Below are 19446 nucleotides of genomic sequence, written 5' to 3' on the forward strand. Positions count from 1 at the left end.
TTCCATATTCCTTATCTATTCACCCTGTCATGTGCTTTCTCCAGATCCATGAAGGCGGCATACAACTAATCTCCCTTCTCTAGAAACTTTTCCACTAAACATCTTGGGATATAATGAATATCCGATCTACAGAACCTCTTCCCCTTCCTGAAACCTCCCTGTTCTTCCCCAGCTAAATCCTCTGCATTTCTTTTTCCCATTTTCCTTTGTACAGGGGAATAATTTTACCTGACTTACAATCCTCTGGGAATCTATCTTCCTACCAGGTCAGTCTGCACATATTTCGTATCCACTCTAGTACTATCTCTCCCCCATGCTTCAGCATTTCACCACACACTCCATAACTTCCTGGGGCTTTCCCCATTTTGACAATCTTCATTGCTTCCACTACTTCCACCCTACTGATCTGTTCCTCCCTTATCGTCTCTCCTTTTCCCTGCCATTCCCCAGCCACTCATACCCGCGTTACTTTCATTCTCTGTGCTTAACAATTTCTTATAGTGTTCTCTCCATCTGCTCACTTTTTCTCCCTTCTTCATCAGCAACCACAAGTACACACATTATTACGAAACTACATACATTCAAAAACGTTATCATAACATAACATGTGTATGCCATATAAGATATCACAGTCCTATTCTACACAAATGCACAAGCACGGGAAGACATAAACCACACACACACACACACACACACACACACACACACACACACACACGCACGCACGCACGCGCACACACACACACACACACACACACACACACACACACACACACAAGAAGCTAATGAAAATTTTACACACACTAATTTTACCCACTCACAACCAGTATTACTTGCTCACAAGGATTCTTCATTACTTTATAAAAATTGAAAATTAGGCTGCTACTCTTTTAACTGTGCACTGCACGTGTAGTCACCATGAAAGTCCTCTCACCTCTCCTGTTTCTCTCTCTCCATGGACTTTGACAACCAGTGTGGTAAATCTGAAGAAATTGTCACTGACGACAGTGATCTGTGGCTAAATAAAGTCATCAGTGTCAGTTGCTACGGATTAACTACACCCATTTTCAAAGTTCAAAGAATGAAATCCAGGATAGACGACAGAACTTTTGATGCCGACTGTACATAACCATCCCGACCTGTAGCTGATTCCCAGTCTTTGCATCGCACTATATATGATTCATTCTTTCCTTCCATGGAAATAAGCTGGAAATCTATACATTATCTTTCTCATTCCCGGGCAGTCAGCACATCCCAGGCTGCACAGTAACCCATTTCAGATTATATATATATATATATATATATATATATATATATATATATATATATATATATAATCAGCCGTTTGTGTGTCCACTGCAGGACCGGCCGATCCCGACCGAAGTGAGGACCATACAGCCAATGTATCTCTACCATGTAGCTTAGGCTGTCTGGTAGAGATTGTAAGTAAGGTGGGAAGTGCTTGTAAGTGTAACTGTAGTGTTGGAGTGGCTTTGGATGTGTGTGTAGTCTGTGAACCAAGTGTAATCGGCCCGCGCAAGCCGACTGGGTGCAAGCATACTTTACAGTAGGCGACTGGTTCAACCACAGCACCCCTTATGTCCGCCAACCAGTACGTGGCCAGAAGAACGCTCCCAAAGTTTATTACCCTGGCGGGATGCAAACCCTCGTTCTTCAGTGTACGAAGACGCACACTTTACCACTGTACAACAGAGGCTCCATATATATATATATATATATATATATATATATATATATATATATATCTATATATATATATATGTGTTTGTGTGTGTGTGTGTGTGTGTGTGATGTATTTCCTATGCACGCATTTTGCACTGGCTGCTGCTTGACCATGTCCATGAATCGTGATTTAGGGAGGAAATATGGAGCATAAATCTCACGTGACACGGCTCGACTGGGACCCAAGTTACTTTACTGTTTTATGGCTCAGGAAGGGAAGGAGTGGAGAGGATGAGAGAATACAGATGAGAAGGAAGAACGGGAGAGAGGGAGAGAAGGATTAGAAGGAGAACGGAGCGTGGGGCTGCGAAAGTGGGAGGAGGAAGTTGAAAGTAAATCAGCTGTGGTTGGTCTGCATGTTACGTTTCACAGCACATTTAGCAGCAAGGCATAGAAACTGACATATAAGCGTACAATTCTTGTTACGCAAATGAACATTCGAAATTAGAAAGGGACAGAGAAGTACAAAAATGGAAGGAGGTCGTTACAGAAGAGGGAAGGGGAGACAAAGGTAAGGGGAGTGTATAAATAGGAAACAGTACAGACGACGGAGAGAGAGAGAGAGAGAGAAGAATAGGAGCAGAAAGGAAGAATGAGTGTACAGGGGAAAATGAGGGAGAAAGATGGATGCTGGGAGAAAATAAACAGGCACAATAAAAACGACGAAATTCCCCACGTGCCTCATGCCTTCCTCTCTCACACATACTTCCCACCACCACAAACACACACTCAACCAAACACGAAAACTGTCCTCCCTGTATTTATTCTCTTTCCCAGACAAATGAAGACTGGCAAAATGTAACGAATATCTTACCTGGACTGATGGAAGTTCCGAATGGTTCAACTCTTCCGTGATGTGTTCAGCAAATTATGGGAAGGTGTCCATGTACTGTATCTATTTTTCTTAACCCTTTCAGCCCGAGGACGTCTTTTTATTGTATAGCAGCCCACCATATTGAGATGCAGGAGTGTCTCTTGGATCGGCTCATTCAGTCAGTCACGCCCTAAGATTTTTCAGACGCAAGCTGCATCACTTCCGTTGATTTAAGCGACGCCCATGTAACTGTCGTCGTGGTCTCTCACCCATCTCTTGTTTCTGTACTTTATATTTTTTTTAGGGAACACGTCTAGTACTGGAAGGGTCAATGCTGTAAATACAACTACTAGATCGAAACATCTTTCCAAAGAGTATTAAGGGGCAAGAATCCTATAAAACAAACATCTTGGTAGTGAAGGGATACAACAATGAATGTAATAATATCTGGTAAAAAAAAAAAAAAAAAAAAAAAAAAAGCCTACGTGAGGAAGGACTAACTTGGGTCCAGTCGGCAGTATCCTCAATAAAGTTTTCAGTACGTGGGTATCACTCTTCCATATGAACAAAGTTACAGCACTGAAAAGGACTCCTACAATCAAACCTGTGAGAGTGACGGTGTAGGCAGGTCCCTAATTTCGGATGTTCATTTGCGTAACCCAGGCGTGGTAAGTTTTTATGCCTTGCTGCTGAATGTGCTGTGTAACGTAACATGCAGACCAACCACAGCTGATCCTCACAACTGATCCACAAAAGGCGGTCAGAAAATATGGCCTTCTCTTTACTTATACACCAGCAACACAAATGGACAAAGTAATTCAAGTATACCTGGTGACTTTATGGATTGACAGTTCATATACAGGGCTGACACACACACACACACACACACACACACACACACACACACACACACACACACACACACACACACAAAGACGACAACGAAGAAGAAGGAAGGGGAAGAGGAGGATGGAGAAAAAGACGAAGAAGAAGAAAGAAAGAAATGCGATAAATTATCCCCAGCAACAAACATGTGGCCATGTTGAGAGGATGGAGGGTGAAAGACTGACGAAGAGAGTGTATGTGAGTGAGGTGGAGGGGAGAAGAGGGAGGGGGAGGCCGAGGATGAGGAGGAGGGATGGGGTGGAGAGGTATATGAGAGAGGGGTGTGTGATTTGGGAGCGGGGCAGTGAAATGGCGGGGGACAGGGCGACGTGGAGGCGATTTGTTTGTGGCCACCCCGAACGGGATTGAGGCGTCTGGCAATAGATAGATAGAACAAACATAAATCTTGCAGGAAGAACTACACACTCAGCACTCTCCTTTGTCTGGCCTTCCTGCAAAGCTAAATCAGAGTTATGACAAGGCAACGGTGGTAAATTTGTGTGCATGTCTATGCTGATTATAAGCCAATGCATCACTCCATTGGCACCTTCCTGTGTCATAATTGCCACACAAACACATACTCAGTATACAGAAGCACGTCAGCAAACACCTAAGATCATTAAGTACCGGATAGTTAAAAAAGAAAAAAATCCACTTACTCTCCTAACCCTATCAATATGGAGTAATTACTTTACTCTTGCTATCCGGCTAACTTTATTCAAATTATGAAAGACCCCTCGTAGTAAAGGGCCTGCGGACTAGTACCATTAACTGCTTCACTCCAGTGACACATTACATTTCAGTCTTGCTAATTAACAAACACCTGCTGCATCGACGGAATAAAAATCACTGTTTACACACAACTGGCTCATCTAAAAAAATCTTTGGGTCCTTCTAAGTCACACACCCACTTACCCTCCCATATTCCCCGACACACCCACCCACCCACCCCCATCTCCACATACATTATGCAATCACGCATATACACAGGCACACACAACCTATATATACACACAGGAACGCACACACCTGTACATGTTTAAAAAAACATACACGTATACACAGAGAGGATCCAGTATCCCATTAGTAAATATAATCATACAGGATACTGCAATTTACAAAGGTTACTTTGTTTTCCTGTATATTATTGTGCCGTTAATTTTGTGGTTTGTTTTTCTAACTGTATATCCTAGAATGATTTATACCATAATTGCTCTCTCTCTCTCTCTCTCTCTCTCTCTCTCTCTCTCTCTCTCTCCAGACAGAGAGAGAGGAGGACTTTGGAGATAACTGCTACTGTCGGAGGTGTCGCGAAAAAACTGGAGATACATTGCTATCCATCAGCGATTTTTGAGTGAGAGAGAGAGAGAGAGAGAGAGAGAGAGCCCAGTCAGGCTTTATGGTCTTGAACAACCCCTATATCTTATCACGTCTCTTTCATGTCATTCTGCCTAACTTCAGATGATTTTCTTCAGCTTATAAGATATATTCAGCCTGTAGAGTTTAAATAGTCTGCACACACCAATAATAGAATATTACTACAAACACTAATGGTAATATCTACACACACCGTGCACATACAATAATACAATATTACTACAAACACTAATGGTAATATCTACACACACCGTGCACACACCAATAGTACAATATTACTACAAACACTAATGGTAATATCTACACACACCGGTTCAACCCCTTTAGGACGATGCCGTGCTTATATACTATTAATATTACCACCAATCTATTCTACTTTATTAGGAGACATTTCCAAGCTGGTAGAGTCTGCTGAAAGCTTTTAACAGAGTAGTCCGTGAATGTATCTGTAGTGTAGTCTTAATACCTGATGTGTTTAGTTTAGGACAGACCCCTTGTGTTGGAAGAGTTAAATGACCTGTGGCCCACTAAACCTCCTTCCCCTTTCCAGCTCTCTCTCTCTCTCTCTCTCTCTCTCTAATAAACGACCTGTGTCCCACTACACCTCCCTACCCTTCCAGCTCTCTCTCTCTCTGTATAATTATACATACATACATACATACATATATATATATATATATATATATATATATATATATATATATATTGTGTGTGTGTGTGTGTGTGTGTGTGTGTGTGAGGAAGAAGGAACCAAAGGCAACGAGCCCGCAAAACTGTTCCTTCCAAGAGAAAAACAAAATACAAGAGAGAGCCAAATTCAAGATCCATTCATTTCTAGATAGCTGGACACACTGCGTTTGAAAGACTGAGATCATAGGCAGTAGGAAATACATACAGGGAGACAGTTCCAGAGTCGACCTGAAGCATACATAAAGGACTGGGAGTAACGGGTCCGACAATAAGAGCCCACCACAATCCTTCTTGTGATGGGGCTAAGAACAATCTTCAGTCTGCCCCCTTCAGCCAACTAAGCTCTATACAGTTACTTTTTGCTGGCCTTAACTGATTATATTCAGCTTTGGAGACACATCACAACAGTAACGCCTCCAATACAAGAGATTTCCCATAAGCTGAATAAAATCGTTTGGTTGCAACAACAGGATAACACAAAACAAACACTGTACTGAAAGGGCTACAGTAACCACTGCACTACAAGATGTCTTCCCTTAATTGACTAGAAATCGTTTTTTAATGTAACGATAAAACAAGAGACGCCATCGTACTCCGCTGGTCAAAAAACGGAAAATTCAGAAATGCTGAGGCTAATGTGTAAATGTAATTCCAGATTAAAGTTGCTTGCCTCAGTCCCCGAGCTCTGGTCGTCATCAAGATTTTTAAGAATTCTGGGACTAAACTAAAAAATTTTGGTCTTGCTCTTTTTAATCTGAAACTGGGAAGGTTACGTGCAGAATCGCTTGGCATTAATGAAATATACCGCTGGAATTTATCGCTGGATCAATGACGAACTGGAGTCCCGGAATTATATATATATTTTATTTTTCAATAGGACCGCGGAAAGAGTACAGGGAAAGAGTTAGGGAAATATAGACTGAGTTACAGCAGCGGTAACAGAAGTACAATAATATACTGTATGTACAGGAATAGATGCACCACATCGCATCGCAAAAGAATGAACAGAAACGACAGCAACAGAGCCACTGCACAGCACAAACAAAAGCAGCATAGAAACAGAAGCACCGTGAAAGAACGAAGCATATACTGATGAACACAGCACCAGCATACTAACAGAAACACACCAAAAGATGTTCAACAGAAACGTATACAAACAAGCACTGCATCACAAGCACATTAGCTGACACTCACACCAAGAGATGCACCAGAGCAATGAAACAAGAAAATATAAGAACATTAAAGAGAAGCACTTTACAGTAAAGTCAGTAAAGCACAGCAAGAGAGGCACGGCAAAACACGCACACAAAACCACAGCAACAGCACATACACACAGAAGCGGCACACAGACTCAAGCACAGGGACAAGTGGGTTATTCAGTGTGTTTTATCGTGGTTGGGAGGACACATGAGGTTGTATATCTGACAAGACCATAAGCTTGCTATCTTCACTCATGGCCAAGCACATTACATTACATTGCCCAATACTGCAGGACACTACGGCATTACACTGTACAGTATTACCACATATTACAGCGTACTAGGCCCAACTGCATCCCTGTGTTGGAGTGGAGTGTGCAGATATTCACAACACATCCCCCAGACCAAACAATACCTTGGCACCACAGTATTACCTGAGGTCATACCACACACTACCACAAACCACACCACACTGACACACTTTAGCAATGACCACAACTCGACGTCACACCAACATATTTACCTCACTCATCACACCATCATACTGCATCACACCACACCAACCCACATCACCACACTACACCAAAGCACTGCCTAAAGCGGTACCACAAGCTATACTGGAGACCACACTACCATACTTACCACAGCTAATATTGCACACCAGCACCACCCCAGAAGAACACTCAGCAAAACATAAAACACCATTACACCAAACCACACCTTCACACTACACCATAAAACACCACCTCACACTACAGCACTAATACACTACACCGCACCTTCACATTACATCACATCACCACCACACAATTGTACAGCGACACACCATTACACTAAACTACACACCCAATACTACAAAACCAACACCTTACCTCACACTTCACAATACACAAATTCATCACCGTTACCTGACACTATATCACACATCGTACTCAACACAGCCACACGACCTTGATTTTTCCAGCACAATACAGCATACCACAACGCTTTATCAACACACCGTGAACACGAAAACACGAGTAAATTACACTATCAGTCTACACCACAACATACTACAACCACGGCTCTTGCTAACTGCCGATGGTTGCGAGCCAGTTGGCTCCTAAGGTTTCAGATTTACGAGTCAAATAAATTTTTAGTTGCCAAACTGACTACGACCCGAAATAGTTCACGAGCAATAAATAAACTTATTTATATATTAACATACTGTCTATTTTTAAACATTCACAGTGGCGACAAGGAAAGACTTAATAATCGATCACAACGTGCTTTTCTGTTCATTTAAGTGAGATTTACTTATTTTGTAGTTTACTGGGTTTTGAAGTGGGCGTATCTTCTCCTCGCCAAAAGGCGACTTACATGTAAAATTTGTTCGCCAAAGGGAAAAAAATACTCGCATTTGCGAGCTGTGGCTCGCCAAACAAGAGCCCTGACAACACTATATCAACACACCATTAATTCCACAAGATGATCTGATTACACTATTAGTTTACAATATACCACAACGATACATCAACACACCATAAACACCAAACCACGATCAGGTTATATATCAGTTTACATCATCCCACTCTACCACAGCATCCACCACAACACCAGCACGCCAACCACAACGCCGCACTGCCTTGTTTCTCACCGTTGCCACCATATCTTATAAAAACTTCGTAGCTTCTTGTAGTGTGTTTCGTAGATCAGTTATACATAACAGACTCGTGGACGAGCGGTTGTTATAAGTGAGTAGTTTTGTAATTAGATAATCCTCGTTCCCTTTGGCATGTAATGACAGGAGAGGTAAAGATTAGTATGGGACTATTTTTATTTGTCTTGGAAATATTAACAAAGTCTCTCACACACGAGTGAAGTATAGAATCCTGCTATTACCTCCCCACTGTCTCACTCTATCTCTCTCTGCCACCCTCTCGCCCCTGTTGATAGCCTCCTTCTCCCTTCTCCTCCTCTTTCTTTCCGTACATAAGAACTTCCATCACGTGGGCTACACTGTCGTCCAAATGTTGTAGAAGCCTGTGTGTGTCTATGTGTGTACGAGTATGTGTGTGTGTATGGTCACGAGGCGCTGTTTGTGGGCTACTGTGCTGGTGTGAGACATTCTGAAGAGGTGCTAACGACGCTTCCTCTGGCCCCTAGGTTTGACATTGACCTAACTTCTAGACTATATTATGTATGTTGCTAGTTATTATGTAGTAAGATATTTTACAGTCCTGACATTGTGACATAATTTAATGCAACGTTACATCATCATGAACCTGCGATGTCTCCCTGGTTACCCTACTTATCCCGACACGTTGACTAAAAACGACATATTTACATTATTCTTGCTGCTGTCACACGACTTTATTCTGCCTGGGGAAGTCTCCAAGTAGGTAAGAATTCAGTGAGTCTGAGCTATTTTTCTTTTTTATTTTGCTTACAAGAATAACATTGTGTTTTGGATAGAACCAATTAGTTGCAAAGAAAAAGAAACAAAATGCTATGTTATTGAAAGGGCTTATATACTTTTTTTTTTTTTTTTTTTTTTTTTTTAAATAACAGAACGGAGGAAGGAAAAACAAATGGAGAAAAAAAAATAATCCATACACCAGATTACTGGTGTCCTCTGTTCATAAAATATCTGTAAGAATTAGACTTGAACAGTTGTAGGTTGAAATTTGGAGGAAAACAACTCTGGGGAAGCGAGTTCCAGAGAGATGCAGTTCGGGGAATGAAAGAATTCTGATAGGCAGAAGTTCTGCAATGTGGTTGAGTGACATTCCAGTCATGAGCGCTACCAAATGCCCGTGTAGCACGAGGGAAGGCATGTAGAGGTGGCACCATGGACGCAACTTCGTCTGAGCATTTGCCAAAAAAATATCTGTAAAATAATGCAAGGGAGGCAACATTCCTTCTTACTTGCAGGGGAGGTAGTTTATATGTAATGGCAGGGTTGTTAATGATTCTAACAGCTTTATTCTGAATTTTGTCTAGTTGTCTTAATGCAACCTCTCCACAACCATTCCACAAGGGTGAGCAATATTCAAGCTGAGAGCGCACATGACTCTTATAAATTATAGCTAACTGCTCATCGGCGAAGAAGTTACGGACTCTGTACAATAATCCAAGTTTCTTTGAGGCGGTTTTAGCAAGTGATCTGACATGAGAGGTCCAGCTGAGGGCACTGTTAAGTGAGACACCAAGAATTTGAATACTTTTGGAGATGGGAATATTAGTAGCACTGAAGGTAATGTACGAATCTGGCAATATCTGTCTATTAGTAAACTGTATATATTTAGTTTTACTAGCATTAAAAGAGACAAGGTTGTTTTGTCCCCATTCACTGATTGTAGATAGATCTTGATTTATGGAGATGGCTGTATTGAGTTGAGAGGTAGAGATATTAGACTTTGTAAATGGATGTCTGAGTGTGAATGAACTATGTAGTGTTGAGTCATCTGCATATGAGTGAATGGGATTGTGAGTGACAGATAAGAGATCATTAATATGAACCAGAAATAGGGTTGGCGCCAGAACTGATCCCTGTGGTACGCCGGCGTTAATTGAGTGGAAATTCGAATATACATCATCTACTTTTACTCTTATTTTCCTGTCACTAAGATAAGAAGAAATCAAAGGAACAAAAGACGTTAGTCCATAGCAAGGGAGTTTGGACAGCAGGGAACGGTGCCATACTCTGTCGAAAGCTTTAGAGATATCAAGAGCTACTGCATGAGTTTCTCCAAAAAGATCAATTGATTGATGGATGGTATGAGTTAAGAGATTGAGTATGTCAATGGTGGATCTTTCGTGGCGAAAACCGTATTGTCTATCATTAATTAAGTTGTTGGATTCAAGATGTTTAACAATATGCTTATTAATTAAAGTTTCAAATACCTTACCAAGAGAAGATGTGATAGCTATTGGTCTGTAATTGGAGGGGTCAGACGAACTTCCTTTCTTCGGAACTGGGTGGATATTGGCTTCTTTCCATGAATTTGGGAATAAAGAAGTACGTATGAATAGTCTGAATAATTTAGCTAGGACAGAGGCAAGTTCAGGGGAACACTTTTTCAAAACAATTGGCGGAATTCCATCTGGACCTGGAGCTTTGTTGGTAGGTAAATTGTCTAGTATGGATTTTACAAATCTTGTCTGTATTTTAAGTGGGGCAATTTCGGGAGAATCAAGTTCCAGTACTGAGACATTCTGGCTGGTATCATCTATGGTAGAGTTTCTTGCAAAGGTACTAGCAGATATAAGAGCACCGGTCAACTACAACTGCTGAAAATACGATAAACGGTGTGCAGTGTGAAAATATAAGCCTCTTAACCGATTTACTCGTGTAACTCTGTTATACAACTGAATTACTACATAACCACAGACACAGTAGAAAGTCCTGTGCACACAACAGCCTGGTCAGCGAGAGGATACAGTAATGGCCTTAATTCTATCAGCTCGTGCAACTGTAAATAATAAACTGATAAGATCAAGGATATGACCCCAAGGCCTGTATTCCACTCTGTATTGACAGCTTTCCAGTTTCTCTTCTTTCGGAGCTTGTTTCTGGATATCTCTCGCAAATACTATCTTTTATTCTAATTTTGCTAACCACGTCGATATTAACTTCTTACAAAACGACGCCCTTTACTTCTCTTATATTCTTGCTAACACAGACGATTCCAAGAAACCCTTCTCGTGTTGAGGGGGTTAATGAAGTGTGTATCTATCTCCTCCAGTGTGAAGTATCTCCCAGTCGTAGCAACACTGCCTGGCGGTACAACAAGAAGTATAAACAGGTGTCAGAACGTGTGTAAGCCCACCAGACTACTGTACGGCCCCCAGTGACCACCAAAGCATTACTGATACATGGCTAACACCAAATTTGTGTCCACATATGGTGCTTTAAAAAATGACACAAGTTTTATATGATAAGGAAATTTGTATGCGATTTACGTGAAGGGTTATCACTTTTCACGCCTCTACTCTCACCACAACCTTTGCATCCTTGAAAACACTTGATCCATTACTGACTATATTCTTCATCCCTTTACTACGAGGCCCTTTTCAGGCTAAATAACACTGGCTGGCTATAGCAAGAATAAACCAATGGACATTTAAAGCGTTTAGGATGACGGTTTCCAGCCACTTCACCAAGAGAAGTCGTCCCTAAGTCTAATATACCGTCAAGGTTTTGGTGATGGTAAAAATATAATTTAAAAAGGCGACATCTTTGAGATGAGAGCTGTGATCATACGGTTATAGTCGCTATTCGTGGTCTGCTGCCTTTATCTCGTCAACCATCACTATTACAGAACCACAAACACGGTAATCATTCCCACCTATACTGTCTATCCCTCGATTGCTGCTATGGTAATTGCCAGTGGTCTGGTTCTAAGATCATCAACCATCACTATTACAAAACTACAAACCCGGAAACCATTTCCACATGTCTCCCTCAACTGCGTATCTCATCAACCATCTCTTGTACAGAACCACAAACATGGCCGTCATTCCTACCAGTACTGTATATCCCTCAATTACGGCCATGGCCGCTACTTGTGGTCTGCTTCTTATTATCACCATAAACCAATTTTGCAACCGCCAAAAATCCTTATGCTAAAATCCTGCACTCAGATGTGGTCATACTGGGCAACGGGGAGACAGGGAGAAGGAGAGGTGCAGCGGGACCAGGAGTGGAAGAAGCGAGAGGGGAGGGAGGGAGAGGGATGCATGAGCAGGAGGAGAGAGGACGAGCAAGAACGACGAGGAAAGCTATGAGAGCAGTGTTAAAAGAGGAGGAAAAAGACTGAGTGGGCGGGGGCAGAAGCGGCAGGAGGAGTTTCACAACATCCATCACTGCAAATCGCTCCTCCTTCCTCCCTCAACCCCTTGCACACAACTTTTCTTCACCTTTATCACCCTGATCCACTTTCCCTTCCCCATCTCTCTCTCTCTCTCTCTCTCTCTCTCTCTCTCTCTCTCTCTCTTTCACACACACACACACACACACACAAACACACACACACACATCCCCAACTAATTCATTGCAAACACTAACTTTCACCATTATTGTACGTTCACTCTACAGCGTTAATGGTCTCCCAGATTACAACAAAACACACAGCAAAATTACTGCTTCCTCCTTCACAGTGTGTTTTCTGCAGCTATGCTGCACAGTCTGTTTTATATTTTTCAGTGGGAAGCAAGCGGAAATCACGAAAAACGGTGATATATCTTATATTATCTTGGCCTTTAGGGTTTTGGGCACAATCGTTTTTGGTACTTAGTGGAGAACTGCCAAACAAAGGTATACCTAAGGGTACATTATTAGGGCTAACACCAGACAAAGCTGCTTATCTTAGCGAAATGCAGAAAAAGGCATCAGAAGAGGATTTGCATACTTTTTCCTCTGCTATGGAACCCTTCGAAAATTGCAGGAAATAAATGTTGGCCAACAGGAGACAGTTTTGTTCGTTTAAACGAAAAATCATCTAACTGTGGGGGAAGGAAAACAAATGTAATCTTGTTGGGAACTAAGCTAAACAAAGCTAAATGGACAACGCTGTACGCTGCGGGTATTGGTGACTGGTGGGGGCGTATACCCAGGGTCTGTGCTGTGTTATGAAGGGATAATCGTTCATCTGTTAAAATAGTTGCAACAGTCAATTCAACGCTAAAGGAAATTACCGATAGGAGGAACTGGTTCTCTCTCTCTCTCTCTCTCTCTCTCTCTCTCTCCAGCTGTCTGAATGTCTAGAGACAATACAAAGCAGTCTGTCTATAGTCAAATGCTATAATCCCGGAAGGGGTTACCATAAACGAATAGCCTTCATGTCACCCTGTTCTCACCCATCCGGCTGCCCTCTCTCCAGCTCACATCCCTCACCAGCATACCTTTCCATCCCACCGCTCCATCTCATCCTCGGTCTCCTCCTTCCCACTCCTCCCACCCTACACCTCACTCAAGCACACTCTCCTAGTCAATCTCTCATTCTTCAATCACAAACACTTGTCCGATCTATTCCCTCACTTCACATCACCACCATCACAAGAGGCACGACAGGGGGTTACAATGAGGACTGGAAGAGGGGAAGGAGAGGGAGAGACGGGGAGGAAGAGGAAAGAAGGAGACACACTGGGGAAGCAGTAATGGAGAAGGGAGGTGATGGAGAGGGACAGACTGGGAGGAGCAGTGAAGAAGAGACACTGGGGAGAAGAGGAAGAGGAATTGGGAAGGGAAGCGGTAACGGAGAAGGAAGGGGATGGGGAGGGAGAGACTGGGAGGAGGAAGGAAGGAAGAGACACTGGAGAGGAGTGGAGAGGAGAAAGAGGAATTGGAGAGGAAAGCAGTAATTGAGATGGAAGGGGATGGAGAGGGAGAGACTGGGAGGAGGCGGGGGAAGAGAAACTCGGAAGATGGAAAAACAGAAAATATGGGAAAACTAGGAGTGTAGGAGAGAAGAGGAAAATGAGATGGAAAGAAGGCAAGGTACAGAGATAGGGAAAATAGAAATGAAAGAGAATTAATAATATGAAGAGATGAAAGATAAACTTAGGATATGAGGAAGGTGAAAAAAAAACAAAGATGAAACTAAGATTTTGAAAGAGAGAGAGAGAGAGAGAGAGAAACAATGAAAAAACAAAAAGGGTAGAGGGAGGGTGAAGGTCAGAACGGAGCATACGAGAGGGAAAGAAACGGGAAAAAGGAAAATGACCGGGAAGAGGGAGCCGAGGCGAAGCAACAGTGAGGTAAAAGGGAGACAAACTCATCAAAGGAAAAACCAGGAAGTGAGTTGTTGCAGTTGTTGGCCCAGGTTCATGTGAAAGGTAAACCCGGTGGACTTCAGGCTGCAGCAGCCCTTAATTCCCCGACAGTCCAACATCCCCTTTTCCGGGGATAGGGATGGAGCTGAGGGACGTGTGTATAACTGGACAGCAGCGTAGGCCAGGTATATCGGTGCCACCACATGAAGGCGTCCCTCTCCATCACCCAGGGAAGAGAAAGAGACGATAACAACACAAACAAGATAAAGACCCCATATCGTTGGCTACAATAAACCCCTTCACTACGATGACGTATTTACAATGAAGTCAGGTCACCACCACACGATTTTATTCGACAGGAAGGATGTCACGTGATGGACGGGCCAATGACGGCTGTATCTAACCCGCCCAATTCGACAGTCTCCCTAAGTTGAAGAAAACGGTGTGTCGGGAACAGGAAGAAATATATACACCATAATGAAGGGGTTAAACAGGTATAAATGTATATTTGAGGTCACCATACTGAAGGGGTTAAACAGGTACAACTGGTGAACCAACTCACTGGCGTTGATACCCGTGTGATGCCAGCAGCGGGCCAGACACACAGGTCTTCAACCTCCCTATCCCAGACAAAAATTCAAACGAATACAGTATCTAAACTTTTAAAGGAGGAGGAGGAGGAAATGTAAAACGTAAACCGTCGCTGCTATGGTCAAGATAAGAAGAGGAGAAAATTAAGATGCATGGACCCAAGGTTGAAACTACACAGTAAAAATAATGACAATTAAACTGTAAACTAATTGGCGTGGTTGTATTAGGTATAAATGTCATCCTCTGCTGCCCCCACTGATGTCAGGCGCCGTGACCAACCTTTCCACAACATACAAACCTACTGGACCGCATTCCGCTTGGTGCTGTACACTACGTAGCACCGCTTACTGACTAGTTTTCTTCTCCCTGTACTTAGCACATTAATATTCTCTAGTGTAATACATAGGTGATGGATATCTGTCCTAAAAAAAATTAAACAAAATAGGATAACAAAGAATAATATGCAAAATAAATCGCCAAGGAGATATTTAACCTCCTTACCTAAATATGGCGCCGAATTCTTGCTGACACAGGACACTTCGTAGCACAATATCCTCAGCGATTTCTTAAGCATAATTATTATATTTACATTCTCTTAATCGCTGTTTATATCTGTAATATACACTATATAGTGCATCTGTAACACAACATGACTGACTGGCTCACGAATTCACTATCATCATTCCCCACTCTAACCTACACAACCGTCACTTTACAATCCAGGTTCCTATCTCAGTTACAGGTGCAAAGAAACATGGTTTAAAAAATCTTATTAAAAGTATATGATCAAATGAATCGCTGAGGAAAAATTATAATAACAAAACTAGCACAATGGTCTGGTTCTTATATATCGTCAGTGACCAATTTTGCAGCCACCAAAAACCCTTATGCTAACATCTCGCACCCAAATGAGGTCATATTGGGCAACGGGGAGACAGGGAGGAGGAGGAGAGCAGGGGGGAGGAGTGGAGGAAACGAGAAGGGAGGGAGGGAGATGGAAGCAGGAGGGGGAGCGAAGGAGGAGTATGGAGAAAAAAAAAAAAAAACAGGAGAGCCAAGCTTAGAATAATATTAACGGAGGACAAGGAGGGAGGCGGGGAAAGGGTAAAGATCACAGAGGGAGGGAGAAAGGAAAGGAGGTAGGAAGGAAGGAAGGAAGGAAAAGGAAAGGAGGTAGGAAGGAAGGAAGGAAGGAAAAGGAAAGAAATGGAAGGGAAGGGAAGGGAAGAAGGAAAGAAAGAAAAGAAGAAAGAAGGAAGGAAGGATAAGGAAAGACAGGAAGAAGGAAGGGAGGAAGAGGAAAGAAAGGAAGAAGGAAGGATGTGGGGAGCGAAGAGACAAAATAGTAATGGAGAGCAAAGGAAGAAAGATGATACATGAAACGGATTACAGGAGCGAAAGAGAAGAGGGTACGAAGAAGGAAGAAGTAGAAACAGGGGAGTGACGGAAACAAAAAGTGAATAAGAAAACTTGAGATGAAAGGAGCATTGGAATGAGAAGAGGAAGGGAGGGAGGATCGACCAATGATGGAAGAATGGGGGGAAGAGGGGGGGGGGAAAGAGGCAGGGTGGGAAGGAAAGTAGGGAGGGAGAGCAATAAAGAGGATGAGGAAGGCTGAGATTACAGAAGCACTAGCATTAGAGGAGGAGGACGGGGGAGGGGAAGAAGGGGAAAGGGGGGAGAGGGAGAAAGGAGAGCAAACGGTAAAGAGTACGAGTACAGGAGGAGGAGGAGGAGGAGGAAAGACTCGATGGCATGAACACAAAACAAACGAGAGAGAGAGAGAGAGAGAGAGAGAGAGAGAGAGAGAGAGAGAGAGAAATCCATTCACTCATTTCCGACTGCGACTGTATAAGATATAAAATACTTGGGTGAGAGATACAGAGAAAATTGGACGTAGGTGGTGTGCGGTGGAGAGAGAAGTATAAACATTAGATTATCTCTTACCGTGGTGGTGACTGTAAGGGAAGGGGGGGAAGGAGAGTGGAAAAGGGGGTTGGAGTGAGGAGCAGGAGAGAGGAGAAAGGGAAGGTTAGGAGAAGAGAGAAGGAAGGGGAGGGGTAGACGAGGAAGGAGGGGTAGAGGAAGGAGTGGAAGGGAGAGCAGGAAGGCAAGAAGAGGCAGAGTGAGGCTGGAGTAGGAATGAAGGAAAGGGGGAGAGGGAAGGAGAAAAAGGGGGGGGAGAGGGGAGGGGAAAATGGAGGGGGGAAAGGGGAGGCGAAATGGAGGGGAAGAGTAGATAAGATAGGGGGAAGAGAAAAGATGGAGAGGAGGACGGAGAGAGAGGGAGGGTAGGGGGAAGGGAAGACAGTAGGGAAGGAAAGAAGGAACGGGAAGGGAGAAGAGGGAATAGAAAGACGAAGGAGAGGAAGGTGAGAGACAAAAATGGGAGGGGAGGGGTAGATGGGTAAGGGGAAAGTGGAAAATGAAAGGGCAGAGATCATGGAGATTCGAAGACAAAAAGAGGGAGAAAGGAGAACAGAGGTATAGAGGGACGGTGGAGGGAAGGGGATAAGCAAGGGGAAAGGGGAAGCTGGAGGGAATGTGGGGGGGGAAGGATAAGGTTGGGGGAGGGGACTTTTTTTTTTTTTTTTTTTTTTATAATGAGAGGTTGAAAGTGGACAACAATATTAAAAAGATGAAAAGGTAAGTAATGGGAATCATGAAAAGGAGGGGACAGGAAGGGGGAGAAGAAACAAAAGGAAGGGGTGGATGGTCGGTTGTACTGTGGAGAAAGGACGAGGCTTATGGATGTGGAGGCAAAAATACTTTGGAGAAAAGAAGAGGCGGACAATGAGATTCACGAGAAAGGGAGTTGTCTGTCTATTTCAAATGTTATATAAACTCACCACGGAGAACTGAACGATTTATACTCATATACCGGTATATACAGAAACAAACAAATCTATATAGTATTTCAATTTTTCCTTTAGTTTTTTCCTTATACAGTACATGACCACAGATTTCCGTCATTAAGGATAACTAATATCACACAAGGATCTGTTTTGTCCCCTACACTCTTTAATCTATACATGCACGACATACCCACACCCCACACACCACAAATACACATAGCTTCCTATGCAGATGATATAACAATTACATGTACACACCAAAACTCAAACACAGCTGCACACATCATTCAACCTTACCTCAACACTACACGAATGGTTCACCACAAACAGGCTCAAAATAGCCCCAGCCAAATCTACAGTTACTCTTCTCACAAACTGGACAGCAGAACACAGTCACATCCCACACCTCACCATAAACAACACTCCACTACCACACACACACACACAAAATCCTTGGTGTAACATACAATACATCAGTGTCATTCAAACAACACATCACAAACATTAAAAATAAAATAACACCAAGACTCAATGCTTTAAGGTCACTTGCCCATACAACATTCGGACACAACAAAGAAACCACCACCACAGTATACAAACAATACATACGTTCAGTGACGAATTATGCAAGCCCTGTCTGGGCTTCTAACCTCACCAAAACACACTACAACACTCTTCAGACCATACAGAACAAGGCCCTAAAAATAATCACAGGCTGCACAGCTACTACACCCACAGACCACCTACATCAAGAAACCAAAGTCCTCAAGGTCAAGGATCACCTAGACATGAGAGGCACCCAGTTTCTTGCTGCAGCCTCCACAAGCCCACAACATCCACTACAGTACATGGCAGCACATCCACCCACACCAAGGAACATCAAAACAACACCCAGCACACGATACCATACACAAATACTGTCATCTCTCCCCCTTCGCCCACCTCAGACCAGCTTCCAGAAGCATATCCACACTCAGATCACTCGCCACTCCATTCAGTCACTTAAAGACAACACACAGCTGCATGCACGACCTCCTGACATCCACCCTTCTGAATCCTATCTTCCTCGTGAGGTCAGGGTCCACCTGGCCAGGCTGAGATGTGGGCACCATCCAGCCCTCTTAAGCTACCAGAAGAGGCTGGATGACTCCGTCGCTGATTCCTGTCCAGGATGCAATACAGCACCCCATACTATTAAGCACATTATGGAAGACTGCACTGCACACAATCACCTACGTCAACAACACAACAGACACTCTTTGAGAGCTCTGTGGGAAAGCCCGGTCTCGGCGATGGCCTTCCTAAGGGACTCGGGGCTGTTCGGCCAGACTGCCTAGGGAACAACAACTACTACTACTACTAATTTCACATACATATCCACAAACAAATAAATTTATATATTTTCACTCCTTTGGTCTGTTTATAAAACACGGCCACATATTTCAAGACCCAAAGGTGAAAAAAATGCATGAATATAGATACCAGCTGGAGAAAGGTTTGGCACGCCACAATTTATTGCCGGGATGTCAGAGGTGAA

The sequence above is a fragment of the Coenobita brevimanus genome, chromosome 84, assembly GCF_032717465.1.
Source record: "Coenobita brevimanus isolate Jiangsu-jjx chromosome 84, ASM3271746v2, whole genome shotgun sequence".
NCBI classification, from domain to species: Eukaryota; Metazoa; Arthropoda; class Malacostraca; order Decapoda; family Coenobitidae; genus Coenobita; species Coenobita brevimanus.